Source organism: Panthera uncia, chromosome X (genome assembly GCF_023721935.1).
Source record: "Panthera uncia isolate 11264 chromosome X, Puncia_PCG_1.0, whole genome shotgun sequence".
Classification (NCBI taxonomy): domain Eukaryota; kingdom Metazoa; phylum Chordata; class Mammalia; order Carnivora; family Felidae; genus Panthera; species Panthera uncia.
The window spans coordinates 23533166-23555261 of NC_064817.1; positions in this window are offsets into that span (position 1 = coordinate 23533166).

A 22096-nucleotide genomic window follows, 5' to 3' on the forward strand; every position below is an offset into this window, starting at 1 on the left:
ACCAATACTTTTAAGTCTCATGTGTTCCTATGAAATGTTAATCCTTTCCCTCTCTCACAAAGATAAGTGCTCTTCTGAATTTTGTATTATTCTTGCCCTTAAAAAAATTGTTTCACTATATACATATGTATCCACAAATAGTTTTTGTGTGTTTTTGAACCCTCTATCAATGTTATATTGCATGTAATCTTTTCTAACTCATAATTCATCATTTTCTCTGAGATTCCTCCACACTGACAAATACAGCTGTGGTTCCATCGTTTTGAATTCCACTTAGGATTCTGTGATATTAACATTTGACACTTTGTAGATATGGTCTTGTTGATGGGAGGTAGCTTGCTCTCCGATTCTATTGTAACAAATAATACTCTTATGCAAATTCTTATATCTGTCTGTCTGTCTGTCTGTCTATCTATCTCCTGGCACACACTAGCTAGAATTTCTTCAGAGTCCCTGACTGAGAATGAGATTGAGGGATTCTGATGTAGATGTATGAACTTCAAGATGATATTCATTTCCAGAATGGTCCACAAATAACCCTAAAACCATTAGTGTATAGAAGTTCGCTTCTTTCCATATTTTTACCAACCCTTAGTGTTATCTAAAGTTGTAATAAAATGTTGCCTTATTTAATTTACATTTCCCTGATTAACAGTCATTTTGAATATCTTTTTACATTTGTCACTCCTGTCTTCTTTTGTGTGAGGCAACTGTCTGGTCCTCATATTCTATATAATAATTTTTGTCAGCTTTGTGTTGATAAATATATTCTCCCTGTTTGTAGGTTATATTTTCACCTTATTAATGATATATTTTTAGAACTGGAAGCTCTTAATTTTAGTGTGGTCATATTTGTTCATCTTTACTTATCGTTGTGTTTGAGTCTTGTATAAAGAATTCTTCCCTACCATAATATCATGCACATGTTCTCCAACATTTTCTTTTAAAATGATTTAAATTTTCCTTTTCACCTTTAAATCTATAATCCACAGGAATTGAGTCTTTGAATGGTGTGACAGAATTATTTTTCTTTTCTTTTTTCCCCTGTGAATAGTCCTTCATCCCACTACTTTATGTTAAATAATTTATTCTTTCCCCCTGAACTGCAGTAGCAACCCCTGTCCAGTATCACCTGTTTTAGAATACAGCCAGGTGCTGTAGAAAATAATCTCCCACGTGAAAAGATGCTCAATATCACTTATCATCAGGGAAATACAAATCAAAACTACAATGAGGTATCCCCTCACACCTGTCAGAATGGATAAAATTAACAACTCAGGCAACAACCGATATTGGCAAGGATGGGGAGAACAGGAACCCCTTTTCACTCTTGGCGGGAATGCAAACTGAGGCAGCCACTCTGGAGAACAGTATGAAGGTTCCTCAAAAAATTAAAAATTCAGGGGCGCCTGGGTGGCTCAGTCAGTTGAGCATCCAACTTCGGCTCAGGTCATGATCTCGCTGTCCGTGAGTTCAAGCCCCGCGTCCGGCTCTGTGCTGACAGCTCAGAGCCTGGAGCCTGTTTCAGATTCTGTGTCTCCCTCTCTCTCTGACCCTCCCCCGTTCATGCTGTGTCTCTCTCTGTCTCAAAAATAAGTAAACGTTAAAAAACAAATAAAAATTGAGCTACCCTACAACCCAGCAATTGCACTACTAGAAATTTATCCACAGGATACAAAAATGCTGATTCGAAGTGGCACATGCACCCCAATGTTTATAGCACGAGCAACAATAGCCAAATTATGGAAAGACCCCAAATGTCCATCGACTAATGAATGGATAAAGAAGAGATGGTATATATATACAATGAGATATTACCCGGTGATCAAAAATAATGAAATCTTGCCATTTGCAATGATGTGCATGGAACTAGAGAGTATTATGCTAAGCTCAATTATCCAGAGAAAGATAAATATCATAGGATTTCTCTCAAATGTGGAATTTAAGAAACACAACAGATGAACCTAGGGGAAGGAAAGGAAACGTGGTAAAAACAGAGAGGGAGGCAAACCATAAGACACTCTTAAATACAGAGAACAAACTGAGGGTTGCTGGAGGCATGTTGGGTAGGGGATAGGCTAAATGGGTGATTGGCATTAAGGAGGGCATTTGTTGAGATGAGCACTGAGTGTCATATGTAAGTGATGAATCACTAAATTCTACTCCTGAAACCATTATTACACTATATGTTAACTAACTTGGATTTAAATTTAAAAAAAAATCATCTCCCAAATTTCACTGTCCTAATACAATGTGACTGGTTTTAGCCAATGTTTTCCTCCACTTCATAATTCAAAGTAGCAGGATTTTTCTTCTTTTGTGCTGTCACCATCCACTAGGACATTGTAGTCATCTGTACCCAGCTGGCAGATTGAGGAAGAAAAGACTAGAGAAGGCACACCAACTTCTTAAACACCTCAGTCAGAAAATGATATCACAGCCCATATTTCATTGGCCAAAACTAGTCGTGTAGCCCTACATAAGTGAAAAGGGTGCTGAGCAGCATTGTTCTCTGATGAACAGGAGCTTCCCAGAGGCGTCTCTCTACTCTATGGAAGAGTATGATTTTTGTAGTTTTCAGTTAGCTATATCAATTATATCAGGTTTCTGTTTGTGCATTGATCTCTTTCTGTTTGATAGGGCAAGGGCCTCCACCTTCTTGATCTTCCAGTGTGTCTTACCTATTATTTGTCCCTTTGTCAAATATTACAAAGAAAAATTGGGTATTTTAATTGGAAAGCATAGAATCTGCAGATTGGTTTGGAAAGAATCAATATATTTAGATAACGAGTGTACTTATTATCCATTAGCATTGTATCTTTCTACTTAAAAAGGCTTAAATATCTTTCTTGTCTTTTATAATCTTATTCAAAATAATCTTACACTTTTTTTTATTTATTCCTAGGGATTTTATTTGTGTTAATATTATATTATTTTGTTAATATTATAAACCACATTTTCTAAAATTTAGTTTTCTTTTGCCAATACATAAACGTGTAATTGATTTTTGGAGATAAATCTTATATCTTGATATCTTGGTTTGATGAATTATTAATGGCAGCATTTGTATTCACAGTTTTGGGGTGGGTCGGTTATATGTGGATATCATGTAATATATACATGATAGGATTTATTTTCCTGTTCATTTTGATATTTGCTTGTCTAACCGAGTAAAAGTGGTGATAATCTTGATTTGTTTCTAATTTGAAGGGATATTTTGACATTTCATCATCAAATATAATGTTTGCTGTAGATTTTGTTTATAATGCATTGTATCTATTGTAATACATTGTAGTATTCTGTTTACCTATATTTTATTTAGATTTTTCCATCTCTTCCTCAGAAAAATTGACCTGTGATTTTCTTATACTGTCCTACTTAGTTTTGGTATCAAGATGACACTGGTTTCATTTTGGGGTTGATATTTTCCCATGTTCTGTTTCTTAGAAGGTTTTTGTAAGTTTAAAATTATGTGTTCTTCAAAGGTTTAATAAAACCCACCTATATCATCATTTGAGCTTCATGTTTTCTTTAAGGAGATACTTTAACTACTCCTGGTATTTTTCTAGGGTTTAAGGAACTATTCAGGTTGTTTGTTTGTTTTTTTTTTTTTTCATTTTTTCTTAGATGATTTCTCATAGGTTCTTAGTTTCTCGTAATTTGTTTAATGCATTTAGCTTTCACATTTATAGGCATGCTTTCTTTTTTTTTTTTTTTTTCAACGTTTTTTAATTTATTTTTGGGACAGAGAGAGACAGAGCATGAACGGGGGAGGGGCAGAGAGAGAGGGAGACACAGAATCGGAAACAGGCTCCAGGCTCCGAGCCGTCAGCCCAGAGCCTGACGCGGGGCTCGAACTCACGGACCGCGAGATCGTGACCTGGCTGAAGTCGGACGCTTAACCGACTGCGCCACCCAGGCGCCCCTAGGCATGCTTTCTTAATGTCTTTTAAAACTCCTTTTGTTTGCCTCTTTCCTTTTTTTTTTTTTTATCTTCCTGATCAATTTTTCATGTGGTTCTAAAATTAATCTTTTCTCTAAATATTGGCTATTTCGATGTTGTCGATTAACTTTTTATTATTCTTATATTGTTTTCCTTACATTTTATTAGGATTTATTTAGTTGTCGTTTTTCTAACTCCTGATGATGAGTATTTAGTGTATTTAGCTTAATTTCTGCTGTAAATTTTAACAATGCAAAAGTTCTTCTATGTACAGGTACTTTGTTCATTTACTTCTAAGTATTTTTGGGATTCCCTTATAATTTCTTCTTTTTCCTTTGAATTATTTAGAATTGTTTTTAAATATCCAAATGTATTGTCTAGTTATCTTTTTGTTATTTCTGTCTGACTTGATTGTATTCTTTGGTATCAAATTTTTGAAATTTGCTGAGATTTGCTTTGTTGCATAGTACCTGTCAACTTTGTGTAACTATTTCATATGAGCTTAAGAAGATGTGTTGGGACACATCTGGGAGTATGGTTTTTAGATATTCATTCAATCAGCCTTGTTAATTGGGTTGATAGGATTTTTCTGGTGAATGTGTTGAAATCTCCTAAACTCATGGATTTTACCATTTCTTCTCTGATTCTTTCAGGCTCTTTTTTTTCTTTATATATATATATATATATATATATATATACATACATACACACACACACACACACACATATATATCACATATATATGTATACATATATATACATATATATGTGTGTGTGTGTGTGTGTGTGTGTATAGGAGCTATTTTAAGTAATTAATTTAAATTTTATATTAGTATTATTGGCTTGGAGGATCGATTGTTTTATTATTATATAGTGACCCCTTTTATTGCTAATAGTGCATTTTAGTTTAAAATGCCTTTTGAGTGATACATTGTTACGTAGTTATCTGAGGTTCCTTTTGATTTGTATTTTCTTGGCATGTCTTTCTCTATATTTTATCCTCATGCTTTCTGCTTCTCATATCCAGGGATGTCTCTGTCTGTATCTTGAAACATTATATTGTTAATATTTAAAAATATGTGTATCTAGATAGATATCCAGTCTGACCATATTTGTCATTTAACTAGAACTTTTAGTTCACTCATATTTACATGTATATTTGTTATAACTTTATACTTGAATTTACTTGTAGCATAATGCTTTCTGCTATTTACTTGCTCTGTCTTTGCTTTTTCATCTTTATTGCCTTCTTTTTGCGGTTAAGGCTTATATTCTTATTCTAATTTTCCCCCTTCCATTTGGGAATTTATGTGCTATATTGTTTTAGTGGTTACCCTTAAAATTTTATTATAGATTATTTTACAAGCTAAAAAAATAATCAACTGTTTAATTTATCCTCCCAAACAAAGTCAGATCCTTAATGATCAGTCACCTTCCTCTCAATTTATCTGGTCTTACTACCATTGTTTAATTCTAGTTTGTATGTGTTAATCTTCACTTTTATATATTATACCAATAGGTTTGTATTATAAATTTAATGTAGATCACATTTACATATTTACCACATTCTTTGTGTACCATTTTCAGAATGTTTGGTTAAGAATTGAGATTTTTATCCAGTAGGAAGGGAGGAATTATGGACATATTTGACCTCAGGAAAGACACAATCAAAATGATACTTTAAGGAGACTAATCATGTGCAGTTAAAAAAAGAACACAGAGAAGAAAAGATGAAAAATAGAAACACAAATTAAAGGCTGTTTCAACAATCTAGCAATTTGAAAGAGTCAGCTGAACTAGTGGGATGGTTAAGAAGACAGAGAGTAATAATCAAAAGTAAAAGTCACTGTGGAAGAATACGTAGAATTTAACAACTAGTTTGGCATAAGTGGTGAAGAAAACAAAATGATGAGGTATTTGGACCCATATTATTAAAAGGTTGGCAGAAATACTAGCAAGTAGTAAAGTCAGAAGAGCTGCTTTGAGAAGAAAGATAAAGCAGTGCCTATGGCATGCACCAATGATATCATCAGCACAGAGGTGCACATACAAGAGAGTACTTGGGAGAGATGTTAAGACTGCAGAAATAGACATTAAAGAGGTAAATGTATACAGGTAATAACTGGAAACAGAGAGAAGGGGAATATGTCAGATGAAAGTGCTTTGTGGAAGACTGGCCACAGGTATTCCCCACAGAAACTGTTCACAAGAAGAGTCAGCCCTGGATGTATAGAATTCAAGACAGGTAGAGTTCATTCTTGTGGGATGTCAACTTTATGTGGTACCGGCCTAGGTATTTCGTATGCATATTATCTCATGTAACTATTTAAGGAGGTGGTGGTGTGGTATTAGTGAAGAAGAATGGTTCAAAAGAACACAGCGTTCCATAGTGTCAAATGAAGCAGAAGCAATAAGAAGAGAATTAGAATTAAGGAAGAGGGATTGTGTCATTAGAATGTAATTAATGAGTTTTTTAGAGGATAAGTCTGGATTTAAAAGAGATGGAAACAAAACTGTAAGGACTTGATATGAGAATGAATCTTGTGTAAGTGAACATTGAAATGCAAGCAAGATTTCATAATGCAGTGGCAGAGGATTGTAGCAAGGCTGAGAGAAGAGGCTTTTGATTCAAAATAGAAAAGATAAGCTATGTGATGTGCATACTGTCTATACATAATGGGCACTCAACAAATATTTTGTGAATGCAAACTAAATGGTAAGAGTTTGAAAAATAAGATCCAGAGGGAAGGACAGATAAGCAATTGAAAGTTACTGAATTGATAAGTTATATGATTTAAAATTTCCAACAATATCTATAAGAAACACTACTTGGTGAAATTGCACAGATAAAGCATCAGCTTTGGAGATTTTTTGACTTTTAGTATGTATTTTTAAATGTACAGCAAATATAGGAAAAGAAAACAAGCACTGATAAAACATTACGTAAGAAATGGCAACTTGCTATCTATAACAGTTGGCGTTTACAATTTGAAAGGCCAAACAGAAATGAATGTTGATAAAAAAAAGAAAAGAAGAGAAAAGGTTCTTACTTGAAAACGTGTATGTAAGTACACTGAAGAGGTGTCCTTAGTATACTATTTTATAATTCATTTGAAATGTTAGTAGCCCCTTTTTATCTTTGGCTTTCAGAACACATCCTCACCACTCATAATAGCCAACATTTAAAGCAGATCCCTCATGATTGTTATTTGTTGTTCGCTTAAATATGCCTATTTTTGATGACTTCTCAAGTCCCCAAAGCAGTTTTTTCCAGGTGGATTTTTCTCTCTATCTCTACCTTGCAGTAGTTATTGAAAGTGATTTCACTTGCAAGATAAGACATTTATTGACACATGTAAATGGCTTACTGTCAACCAAGAGATTGACTCACATTTCAACAACTGCAAGATGGGGTATCATGCCAAAATTTGTTCTGTTTTTCAGATTATAAGCTAAAGTCTAAAATTTGTGCTGCACAAACATTCATCCTATTCAGTCTAACATATTTGCGTGCATATTTATTTGCTTTGTAAGTACTGAATGACTCAAATATGTTTTCTATGTGCTTACATAAATATAGTACCAATGAGACACTGATAATAATAACAGTAGAAACATTTATTGATTCCTTACTAAGTGCCAAGTTCTAATCAAAATGTTTTATGGGTATCATTGTACAAAACACTTAAATAACCTTATGTGGAAGATACATCTAGTCCTGTGTTATAGAAAGGGGGATAGACAAAGAGACACAGAGAGGTTAAAGCATGTGCTTCTGATTACAAAGCCAGGAAGTTCTGGAGCTGAAATTCTAACCCATGCATGCTCACCCCAATATCTACTCTCTAATGAAAATAATCTATTCAGATTTTATAGTAGTTGAAATTCATAAATGCAGACGTTTTGAGAAGAGTTCCTAACTCTATTTAATTTCCTGAATTTAAAATAATCCACAAATTTTTCTTCCTGCCATTATATCATAAGAAAATAATCATGTAAGCCAAGAGTGTATGTATGTGTGTGTGTGATGTATGTGTATATATATGGATATATATATGAATATATATACATATACATATATATATGGATATATATGGATATATATATGGATACATGTGTGTATATATATATGGATATATATGGATATGTATATATGGATATATGTATATATGGATATATATGTATATGTATATATATGTATGTTTATATATATATATGGGTATATATGTATATATCGTACCTATATATATATATATATATATGGATATATATATGTACACATACATATATATCCATATATATATATATGTATATATATATATATCTCACAATATACTGTTAAGTTGTAAGAACAAGTTATATTCTAGTGTATACAGTTTGGAATAATATTATTAAATACCAAAACTTAATATGCTCAGGTGGTAGCATTATTTGGACAGGTTATATTTGATATGGAGTCTCTCATTTTTTTAAAAGTGGATTAATTTTGAAGTAAACTATGAAATTTTCAAAAATTTTATATAAGTAGACCTAGGTTTGCAATGTAATATAATAAGTACTTTTAGCTTTGATTATCCACATATGATAGCCTAGCCTGTATGAAGTGATATTTTATAATTAGTTCATTGTAAGTTTTTAAAAAAATACATAGATCACAAGCCATTGAGCACTGTATTTATGTATTAAGAGCACATGTGTTAGGCTCATGGCTTGGGAGAACAAATACCATTAAAATGTCCATACTACCCAAAGCAATCTACAGATTTAATGTAAGCCCTATCAAATCACCAACAACATTTTTCACAGATGTGGAACAAATAATCCTAAAATTTGCATAGAACCACAAAAGGTTCTCTGAATAAGCAAAGCAATCTTGGAAAAAAATAAAACTAGAAGTATCACAATCCCAGATTTCAAGATATACTACAAAGCTGTAGTAATCAAAACAGTATAGTAATGGTACAAAAATAGACGCAGAGTTCAGTGGAACAAAATAAGTAGCCCAGAAATTAACCCATGATTGTATTGCCAGTTAATCTGCAACAAAGGAGGCAAGAATATCCAATGGGAAAAAGACAGTCTCTTCAAAAATGGTGTTAGGAAAACTGGACAGCTACATGCAGAAGAAAGAAACTGGACCGCTTTCTTAAACCACACACAAACAAATTAAAAATGGATTTAGGACCTATATGTGAGACTGGAAACCATAAATTATCTAGAATAGGGCACAGGCAGTAATTTCTTTGACATCAGCCATAGCAACACTTTTCTATTTATGTTTCCTGAGGCCAAGGAATCAAAAGCAAAAATAATCTTTTGGGGCTGCATCAAAAGACAAAAGTTTCACACAGCAGAGGAAGCACTCAACAAAACAAAAAAACAACCTAGTGAATGGGAGAAGATATTTGCAAATGATATATCTGAAAAGGGGTTAGTATCCAAAATATACAAAGAACTTACATAACTGAGGACAAAAATCCCAACTAATCCAATACAAAATGGTCAGAGGGCCTAAACAGATTTTTCTGAAGAAGACATACAGATAGCCAACAGATACATGAAAAGATGCTCAGCATCACTCATAATCAGGGAAATCACATCGAAACCACCATGAGATACGACCTTACACATGTAAGAATGGCTAAAATAGAAGAAAACATAAGAACAAGGGTTGAGAATGTGGAGAAAAAGGAACACTTATACACTGTTGGTGGGAATGCAAAGTGGTGTAGCAACTGTGGAAAACAGTATGGAGGTTACTCAAAAAATTAGAGCTACAATTACCATAGGATCCAGTAATTCCACTCTAAGGTATTTACCCCCAAAAGTGAAAACACTAATTCAAAAAGATAGATATGTCCTTGTGTCTATAGCATCATTATTTACAATAGCCAAGACATAGAAGCAGTCCAAGTGTCCATCCATAGATGAATGGATAAAGAAGTGATGTGTGTGTGTGTGTGTGTGTGTGTGTACACATACACAATAGAATATTACTCAGCCATAAAAAACAATGAAATCTTGCTATTTGCAACAACATGGATGGCCTAGAGAGTATAATCCTAAGTGAAATACATGCGAGAGAAAGACACATACCACATGATTTCACTCATGTAGAATTTAAGAAACAAAACAAACAAAGAAATAAAAGAGACAAAAAAAAACCCTCTTAAATATACAGAACAAAATGGTGGTTACCAGAAGGGAGATAGATGGGGGGGATGGGTGAAATAGGTGAAGGGGATTAAGAGTAAACTTACTGTAATGAGCACTGCATTATGTATAGATTTGTTGATTCACTATATTGTACACCTGAAACTAATATAACACTGTACATTAATACGTACATTTGTTAATCCAAACAAATAAGAGCATAACTACTATAAAAACCCAAATTTGAGTCCTTGGGACCATTAAAAAAAATTTATATTTAATCATAAATACAGCTGGGGGCACCTGGATGGCTCAGTTGGTTAAGCATCATACCTTTACTTTTTAAATGTTGACTACATTTGGGTTTTTTAAAATAAAATCTATCTAAATGTGTATTTGCAGGTCAGATTTCTCTCACATCCTTCCCATCTTTATTCATTATCTATTGCTACATAAAAATATTACCCAGAGCTTAGTGTGTTAAAATGAAACATTTCATATCTCATGGTTTCTGTGGATTAGGGATCTTGACATGGCTTAGCTGGGTCTTCTGGCTCAAAATCACTCACAAGGCTACAGTCAAGATTTTAGCTGGGGTAGCAGTCATCTCAGGGTTCAGTTGAGATAAGATCTGCTTCCAAGCTCCCTCAGTGGTAGTTGGCAAGGTTCGACTCCTTAAAAGTTGTGGGACCAAGTTTTTCTCTGGCTGTTGGCCGGGGGGCACCCTCAATTTCTTGCCATGTGGACTTTTCAATAGGGCACCTGGCTTTATCAAAGTGAGTAGTGAGGGAGTGCCAGTAAATTGGAAATAAGTATTTTGTAATTTAATCTCAGAAGTGACCTCCCATTGCTTTTGTATTATTAACCATTCATTAGGTCCATCCCACACTCAAAGGAAGAGGATCACCCAACGTCATGAGTACCAAAAGGTAGGGATTAGTAGAGGCCTACAGTAGTAATATATCAAATTAACTTGGGTATTATATAAGCATCTCAAACTTAAAGTATCCAAAATGGATCATGGCTTCTTAACTTCCCAAACTTGGTATTCCTCTAGCATTCTTCATCTCAGTTAATGGTAGTACAGTATACCTCTACTTTCTGGCCAGACCTGGGATTGATCTTTGATTTCATTGTAACTCACTGACACACCCAACATATTTGTGGCTCCTGTTGGTATTATTTCCAAATTGTACATCATTTCTGACGATATTGCAACACTAGTTTTGTTAAAATGTTGTCTTAACCAGTATCAGTGTTTGTCTCAACTACTGCATTAGTCTCCAATCTAATTAGTATCTCTTTTTCCTATTTTGGTTCCATTATGGTCCATTCTTCACATGGTAGTCAAGGTAAGCTTTTAAATAATGTATATTATCTTTTTAGTACCAGTATTAATTCCCCATGGCCACATCAAGAAAATTATCACTGGGGTGCCTGGGTGGCTCAATCGGTTAAGTATCAGACTTCTGCTCAGGTCTTGAACTCATGGTTCAGGAGTTTGAGCCCCGTGTTGGGCTCTGTGCTGACAGCTGGGAGCCTGGAGCCTGCTTCAGATTCTGTGTCTCCCTCTCTGTCTGTTCCTCCCCCATTCATGCTCTGTCTCTTTCTTGTCTCTCAAAAATAAATAAACGTTATTTTTTTTAATTGTTGGAGAGGCAAAAAGGTTTCCAGATAAGCAAAAGCTGAAGGAGTTCATCATCACTAAACAAGCCTTTTAAGAAATAAATGTTAAATTATTGATCACACATTAAGCTAGTTTAAAGGTTAAAAATGTAGTAAAATAAGTATAACTACAATAATTAGTTAAGGGATACACAAAATCAGAAAATATAAAATGAAACATCAAAAACAAAATGGGAATAAAAATATAGATTTTTAAAAATGTATTCGAAGTTAAGTTTCTCTCAGTGTAGACTGTTATAAACATAGGTTGTTCTTTGTAAGCCTCATGATGACCACAAAGCAATAGCATACACTAGATACACGGAAGCAAGAAAAGTATGTAAACATGATAGTAAGGAAAACATTGAACCACAGAGAAGAGACCAAGGAAAGGAAGTAAAAAACAACCAGCAAACAATTAACAAATTGGCTTTAAGTACGTACCTATCAGTAATTGCTTTAAATGTAAATGGAGTAAATTTTCTAAACAGAGGACATAGAGTAGCTGAATAGATAAAAAAGCAAGACCCAGCTATATGCCTTCTATAGAGAATCACTTCAAATATAAGGACACACATACTGAAAATGAAGGGATAGAAAAATATGTTCCATTAAAATGGAAACCAAAGGAAAGCTAGAGTAGCTAATGTTATATCAGACAAAATAGACTTTAAAATAAACACTGTAATAAGAAACAAAGAAGAGCATGACATAGCTATAAAAGGGTCAATCCAATAAGAGGATATAACAATTATAAATACTTATATACTTCACATAGAATACCTAAATATATAAAGCGAATATTAAGAGACCTAAATAGAGAGATAGACAGAAATACAATATTCATAGAGGACTTTAATACCCCATTACATCAATGGATAGATCATCCAGGCAGAAAATCAATTTAGAAACATTGGCCTTAAAAAATTCATTAGACCTTATAGAGTCAATATATACATAAAATTGATACAACAGCAGCAGAATACATATTCTTCTCAAGGGAACATGGAATATTCTCCAGGGTAGATCATATGTTAGGCCACAAAGTAAGTCTTCATAAATTTAAGAAGATTGCAATTATAGCAGGTATGTTTTATGACCACAATGGTATGAGACTGGAAATCAAGTACAGGAAGAAAACTGGAAAAGTCCCAAATATGTGGAGATTAAACAACATGCCATTGAACAACCAATGAGTCTTTAAGGGGGGAAAAAGAGAAAAAAGTGCCTTGGGAAAAATGAAAATAGAAACACAACATACCAAAATTGATGGGGTAAGCAAAAACAGTTCTAAGGGGGAAGTTCCTAAAGATTTAGGCCTATCTCAAGAAACAATGAAAATCTCAGTTACTTTATACCTCAATGAACTGGAAAAAGAAGAACAAAGCCCAAAGTTAGTAGAATGAAGGAAACAATAAAGATTAAAGGGGAAATAAATGAAGTAGAAACTAAAAAGACAATAGAAAAGATCAATGAAACTAAGAGCTGGTTCTTTGAAAAGATAAACAAAATTAAAAAACCTTGAGTTAAATTCACCAAAAAAGAAGAAAAGCTCAAATATGTAAAATCAAAATGAAAGAGGAGGAGTTATAACTCATACCACAGAAATACAAAGGATTGTAAGAGACTATGAACAATAATACATCAACAAATTGGACAACAAAGAAGTGGAAAAATTCCTAGAAACATAAAACCTTCCAGTCAATAATCATAAAGAAAATCTGAATAGACCAGTTACTAGCAGGTGACTAAATCAATAATCAAAAACTTTTCAGCAAATGAAAGTCTAGGACCAGATGGCTTCACAGGTGAATATCCAATATTCAAAGAATTAATACTAATCCTTCTCAAACTCTTACAAAGAGAAGAGGACAGAATGCTTCCAAACTCATTTTATAAGAAGAGCATTACCAGATACCAAAACTAGCCAAGAAAACCATAAGAAAAGAAAAGTACAGGCAATATCCCTGATGAAAAAATATGCAAATTAAAAAAAAATGTATATATATTATCAATCTGAATTCAACAATACATTAAAAAGATCACATACTGTGATCAAGTGAGATTATTCCAGAATGCAAGGATGGTTCAACACTTACAAATCAGTCACTGTCATATATCAGCTTAACAAAATGAAAGATAAAAATCATTTGATCCTCTCAATAGCTACTGAAAAGACTTGGACAAAATTCAACATACATTTATGACAAAACCTTTCAACAAAGTGGGTAGAGAGGGAATATACCTCAACATAAACAAGGTCACATATTTTGGGCTCACAGCTAATATCATGCTTAACAGTGGAGAGACAAAACATTTCCTGTAAGATCAGAAGAAAAACAAGGATCCCTACTGTAGCCACTTTTATTCAACATATTATTGGCAGTCCTCATCAGAGAAATTAGGCAGGCAGACAGACAGACAGAAAGCAAGCAACCAAGCAAGCAAGCAGGCAGGCATCCAAATTGGAAAGGAAGAAGTAAAACTGTCACTATTTGCATAAGGCATAATTTTATAAATTCAAAATGCTAAAGAGTCCAGCAAAAAACTGTCAAAACTAATAAATGAATTCAGTAGTTTCAAGATACAAAATCAATATACAGAGATTAGTGGAATTTATGTACACTAACAATGAATTATCAGAGGTATTTAGAAAACAATTCCATTTACAATTGCATTTACAAAAATCTAGAAGTAAATTTAACCAAGAAGGTGAAAGATCTGTATAATGAAAACTGTAAGACACTGATGAAGAAATCGAAGAAGATGCAAATAAATGGAAAGATATACCCTGCTCCTGGACTGGAAGAATTAATGTTATTTTTTTAATGTTTATTTATTTTTCAGAGAGAGAGACAGACAGTACAAGCAGGTGAGGGGCAGAGAGAGAGGGAGACAGAGAGTCTAAAGCAGGCTTGAGGCTCTGAGTGGTTAGCACAGAGCCTGATGCACGGCTCGAACCCCCAAACTATGAGATCATGACCTGAGCTAAAGTCAGACATTTAACCGAAAGAGCCACCTTGGTGTCCCAGAAGAGTCAATACTCTTAAAATGTCCATATTACCCAAAGCAGTCTACACATTCAGTGCAATACTATTGAATCAAAATTCTAATGGCTCCTTTTTTGATACTTGTGATATTTGGTACTTTAAAATACCCTGTGGAATTGATTATGTAAATATTAAAAAACAGAGAGGTGGGTTTCCATTCATTATTTAACTGAAGTCACTTATCTCTATATTTTTATGTAATAATTCTCTACAAAGCTCTAATTGAGTCCACAATAAGTATAAATATTATGGAAATATTGTTCTTTAAATTGTTGTAGAAAGGTGACTTGTTCAGAAAGTTGTCATCATTAAACTCATTTATGTCATTTATTTAATACCTTCATGTGTCTTTGTTAATATAATAAAATCTCCATTTCTAATGAAAAAAGCAGTAGGCATCACTCAAGATGTGAACCTGTATTAACAGATTAGATGAAATATTATCTTCTAGTTATAAGAGTTAATTGCCATGAATATTCCACAATAAATACTCTTAATAAGTGGTATACTTGGGTGAAAACAATTTTTACTTTTGAACTGTCTCTTAGTTATAAGTTGGGTGCTTTTATATTCTCCATCATGAGTAAAATGGGAAGCCACTATATATTTCCATTATCCAAGCTATTTTAGTGTGTATGTGTATGTGTGTGTGTGTGTGTGTGTGTGTGTGTGTGTGTGTGTGTGTTGAAAGAGAATTTTTGAGGGCACCTGGGAGGCTCAGTTGGTTGAGCATCCAACTCTTGATTTTGGCTCAGGTCATGATCTCATTGTTGTGAGATCAAGCCCCATGTCTAGCTCCTTGTTGGGCATGGAGCCTGCTTGAAATTCTCTCTCTCTCCCTCTCCCCCTCCTCCACTCGCTCATGTATGTGCATGCATGTGCTCTATCAAAAAAAGAATCTGTTTTATTTTTGAGAGAGCTTGAGCAGGGGAGAGGGACAGAGGGAGGGGAGAGAGAGAGAGGGAAAGAGACAGAGAATCTCAAGCAGGCTTCATGCTCAGCATGAGTTGAGCCTACAACTTTGGGATCATGAACTGAAGTGAAATCAAGAGCCAGATGCTCAAACAACTGAGCTACTCAGGCGCCCCTATTATCCAAGATTTTTAAGAAAGCATTTTGTAGTATTTATTTGCTAATATTTGATAATACCTATGACTTTAAAATTAATAAAGGCAGAAAAAAGTGACAATTAGCAACAGTGAAAAGACTAAAAGGCGTCAGGATTAAGGTAAACATGAAATAGAATCATTGCAAAAGACTCCTGGTGGCAGAACGTCCTGGTGTTTGATCTGGCTCGATGCTTGGAAACATATTTCTGAAATAGATAGTTCCTAGTGCTGACATTATGCTGAAGTACTTACTTAGGAAGAGCTTTCTTTTCTTATTGCCCAGCTATGCCCTTGAGCTAAGCCCTAGAAATTTCTAAGGGGCAATGGAAAATAGAAAAGTAGGCAGTATTGGGAGTACACGTGTAGTTTCACATTTCAGGTTTATAAATGTAGATGTATAATGTAATCTATAGAATAGCACATTTCTAGATTTGCTTTATCTTCAGGAAACATAAAAGGAAAAGAAAGATCCTTGAGATTTTTACTAGTTTGGAGGGAAACTTTGTAAACAAATTAAAATCAAGTTTAATAAAATAAATATTCACATGATACATATGAAAATATTCAACTGCAAAACATGATTAAGACTTCTCTCTAATGAATGTCATTATGATATCCTCTGTGGTAAGCTGTGGCCAGTGTATATGGATGTGATTTCAAAATCTTGGCATAGCTCATTACTATTTCTTGTGTCTTTAATGCATTAGTTTTACTTAGGACATGCAAATGAAGAGCAAGTCTGTCAAGCAAGGAAGAGAAAATGTGGTGCTTTCTTAAGTGATATAAGTAATACATTTTAAAATTATTTAAGGGTTTTTTTTTTCAGCTGTACTGTCTAGTATAGTAGCCGTTTCCCACATGTGATGATTAAACACTTGAAATATGGCTAGTCTGAACTGAAACGTGTGAAAAAGCGACTGAACTTTAAGGACTTAATATGAAGAATAAGCACAACATTTTATTATATTTTTAATATTAATTACATGTCAAAATGGTAATATTTGGGATATATTGCACTAAATACATAGATTTTTAAAATTAATTTCACTTATTTCTTTTTCCTCTGTGACTCTGAAACCTTTTAAAAACTGCATATATGGCTCAAATTTGTGGTTTGTGTGATATTTGTGATAGACAATGTTCCATTTTTTTCTAATTAATAAGATACTTCTTTCTTGGTATGAGATTTTAATTTATGAGTTAATGGTAAAGCTACACAAATATATATATATATATATATATATATATACTTAAAATATATGGTAAAATAAAATACTAATGTTAGCATTTCATAATTTCTTGTTGAATTTTATTCTTGAGTCAAGATGTGGAAGAGAATTATCCCAAAGGATATTTACAAATTCATCCACTAAACAAAAATGAGAGACAAGATACTGATAGATCCTGCCCTCCAGCCTATTCTATTCAGAAAAGTCTGTGTCACCAATTAACATTATTTCTCTTGTGGATCGTAGGGTATCATTTGCTATATTAGAATCCTTCTGGAAAAGTAAAATGCATAGGAAAGATTAGCAAGACTTTAACTATCAACTTTGATTTTTTTTAAGGACATGTGAAAACTAATTTACTCTAATTACTCTGTAGCTGCAAAACAAGCTTTGTATGCCACACACATAATCAAAATCCAACAAGACTACTAAAAAGGATTGGTAAAATGACAACAGGTGCTGAGAAGGGTTTTGTAGGTTGACCGGTGAATTGGAACTTGAAATTGTTAGTCTTACAAAATGAATCCTTGAAACTGGAACATCAGTGTAATTGACAAGCCACATGTCACCACTTTTCCCTAGAGGAAAAACAGATCATTTCCATAAAAAAGTACAGAGCCTATAAAAATATAAGAAAGTAATGAGAAAATGTAGAATAAAATTAAATGGACAAGTATTTTTGGTAATATATTTGGTACTGACTGATAATTAGGCATGAAGAGTAAATTGCTCACAAATGGTACATTGGGACAGGAATAGTGTGGTGCACACTAAAGTATCTCTGAAACCAAACCCAAGGTGCAGCATTTTGTGGAAGGGAAAAAAAGGAATCAATGACTAGTATTATATATATATATATATATATATATATATATATATATACACACATATATATATACACACACATATACATATACATATATATGTATATATATATACACACATATGTACATATATACACATATATACATATATATGTGTGTATATACACACACACACACGTGTATATATATATATATATATATATATATATATATATATATATATATACATACACACACACATACAGTTCCAACAGACAAGGTGAGGAATAGAGAAGACAAAGAGGATGTAATTCTCATAATGTTTCTTTAAAAATGACCAAATTTATTCTTCACACCTTTTAGTATTTCCATCATGAATTCCTCTGTCCTTCCTTTGCTTTCTTAAACCAGTCTTATTTTTACAGAAGCTTGGGCTGAGTAGAATATTTTTATAAAATGGCCCTCTGCACATTTCTAAGAATCATAGGTCAAATTAGTCAGACTGCTGTTCTAACAGTTGATAATTAGATCCACCCCCTACCAAAATCTGCAGTTAATTGGTAGAATTTCAAGCTTTGTAGGTTTCACTTCTTAAAAGCCTCATAGAGAGAAAGTACAAAGGCTGATCTAAGTAAATGACTTTTAAAATTGACTTTTAAAGCCTTTTCTTTTCCCAGAAAGAGTCATGGCCAGCTTAATGTGTGTGTTAAAATGGATTGCTTGTTGTGTTCATTATTGTTACATTACACATTCTGTTGTAAACTACAAATGATAAAGGTACTCTTTATACCAAATATTATATAAGTTACTCTGAATTTTGAAAGAATTTAGTGATACTTTGTAGGATAAATATGCATGAGAAATACATGTGGATAGATTTAGCAAGTTTCTCCTTATTCTAGTCCCTTATTCACCGTTTGCTATTTGGGATCAAGTAAGTTTGGGCTATGCCATCCATGGCTGTTTTACTCTACAGAACAGAACACGAGGAGTTCAGCGACATGGGTCTTTGTTCTGACTGCCATCATTTTGCTGTGATGGTTTGGTAAGGAGTGAAAGGGAAGAGAGAGGGATTGGATCACACAAAGAGGTACTCAATAAGAAAGACCTTTCTGAAATGTATATGGAATTCTTTTAATTAAATTTCTGGATTATTCAAAAAAGTGGGGACAGAAAGGAGTTAAGTGAGGCAAGTACAGCAAGGTGGCTAGGATTTGGATTTTAGGAGTTACCTAAACCTTTTACTACTCAAATATGTCATCTGTACAATGTGAATAATATTACCTACATCTTGGCGTTGGTGGAAGAACTAAAGGACATAATATATTTAATACATTTCACAGAATACCTGGCATATATTAAATGTTCAGTTTGTTGTTAGAGCAGCTGCTTGTAGGAACAGCTAAGTTTATAGTATGGTAACATGGATATGGACTGTCAAGAGCAAATAGCATGATTTCAGATTCAGTTTTTTTGCGCATATGGCTTTGTGAGTTGAGTGCCCATTTTAGTCAAAAATATGTTTTTGCAGAGAGAGAATTTCTAGAGGTGATTAAAAGTTTGATTGTAACTACTCTTGGGTTTCGTAATTTAAAAACATTTTCACAAAGTCTGTGATTAATTTTTCCCATTTAAAATTTTTATTCTCAATAATGTGCAGCATTAAATATAATTAGAATTTCATAAGGCATCTTGGGAGTTACACTTTCACTTATTAAACTATGCAGAAAAAGTTAAATTTCATAGCTGGTCAAGAACTCAGAGCAAAAGATAAGATAGTGGAACGTGGCTTACGATCCTTAAAAGACCTTTTAATGTGGTTACTTGTTTGTAATGAATGCAAGTAAGAAATTGAATGTCCACCTCTGAACAGAACCTAAATTAGCTATTTAGAAATGAAACAGTGACATAAAATTGAATGAAATTTATACCTTCACCACCTTTCACAGGGTCATTTGTTGATTAAATTATCTCCTTTGCTTACTACTTGTCTTACTACATCAATCACCTGTGAATTTAAATTAGAAGCATTTTGAAAACATAATTAGTAAGTTATCACTTGTATCTACCGAGTAGTAAATTTATATTTTATAGTACCTCACCTATAGTGTGAACCTCTGAATAATTCATTTCTCACATTAAATAGGCAAATTACAAATATACAACAACTTGTAATTCTGGAAAATGATTCTTTAAAGGATGAAGAACAATAGTTAAGCTGTACATTTGGTCATGCATGGCAGTACATAATTACTGTTTGTGGTTCTTCAAGATCAACTTAATCTCTAATATGTAATTCAAACATCTGTTGAACTGTACAGTAAAAAACATGGGTAATCCAAATGGTTCATTTTTCAAGCAGATGCCGGTTTTTATAAACAGTGTTTTTAAAACAACTTGGAAATGAGACTTACTATTCTGCAGTTAGGTGATGATAGTGGTAGTGTTGGTTTTGTTTTCCTCCTCTACCTCTTTTTTCTGTGTCTTCATCATTATCATTATCTAAAGATCCTCAGACTCTAGAGGCATGAAAATCACCTGAATGGCTTGTGAAAACACACAGTGCTGGGCTCCATCCCCAGATTTTCTGATTCAGTAGATATGAGATGAGGTCTTACAAGTAGACAGCTGAGGCTCATGCTGCTAGTCAAGGAACCACACTTTGAGAATCAATGCTCTGGCAAATGCCTCTGTCTCCTTATATATCCCCTTGTCTATCTCTCTAGTGCTAATATGCCCAAAAGTACCATATTACTACTGTTTGTTCCACTGTATACCAGTCTTTGTGGACTCCAAAAATAAATCACAATTCTGATCTCTCTTTTGAGTGTCAGTCCAGTCTAACAACTGCTACAGTGCATCTCCCCTTAGAGATCCTTTGGGCTTTCAAATTTAACATGGCCAAATTGGAACTTATATGTCAAATCCCACTTGATTATTTCAGTCAAGAATCTTAAAAATTTCATGAGGAATTTATTTGTATTGTGGTTTAATCAGTTTGGGCTGCTGTAAGAAAATACCACAGCCTATATGGGTTAAACAAGAGACTCTTGTTTCTCACAGTTCTGGAAGATGTCCCAAATCAGTGCCAGCAGATTCAGTGTCTGAAAAGAGTCCTCTTCCTGTCTTCTTCCTTGCTGTGTCCTCATGGAAGAAAGAGAGTAGGCTCTCTAACCTCTTTTGCACTTAATCCCATCATGATAGCCCTACCCTATGACTTCACCTAATTTAATTGCCTCCCAAAAGTCTCACCCCTAATAACCATCATATCGGAGATTAGGGCTTCAACATATACATTTTGAGAGACACAGATACTCAGTCCATAACATATAGTCTTGAATGATCTCACCACAAATTAATTATAGTTGTAAGGGAAAAGTAACAACTAGTATAGTAAATATACATTGGAGAAATTGAGCAACACATTGACTGGGAGTGGTCAAAAATACCATTACTAAACAAAGGCAAACGAACATTATGTGCTTGCAGAGGAGAAGCCCTGAGAGCACATAATTGCCTCATGGCTCTTTGAATATGACTCACACCCATGACCTAGCACATAAGGTCACGTAACTTTATTTTCAAATATCTTTTTTTTAATGTATGTTTATTTTTGAGATAGAGAGCAAAAACAGGGGAGGGGCAAGAGAAGGAGACAGATGATCTAAAGCAGGTCCAAAGCAGGCTCCACCAGTCTGACAGCAGACAGCCCGTTGTGGGGTGGGGCTCAAACTTAGGAACTGAGAGACCCGGACTGGAGACCATGAGCAGAGCTGAAGTCAGTCACTTAACTAACTGAGCACCCAGGCGCCCCTCATGCCTAATTTTTTTTTTTTTTTACCTCACTCCACCCCACTTCGCACTTCCCAGTTGACTTTACTACTTTTGTAATTTAGTTGAATCAGCTTCTGTGCTGATACCACTTTCACGGATGGTTTAGCAGCTCTGTCCTGCTTAGGGCTATCATAGAACTTATCACACTGTATTATAATTTTTCTGCTCATTTCTCTGCCTCCCTGGCTTGACTGCAAGTTCCTGAAGGGTGGAAACTGTCTTATTCATATTTGTTTCCCCACTTCCTAGAACAGTATTAGTTAAGAAATAGCTTTTTAATGAGCATATTGAATAAATGAATGGATGAGAA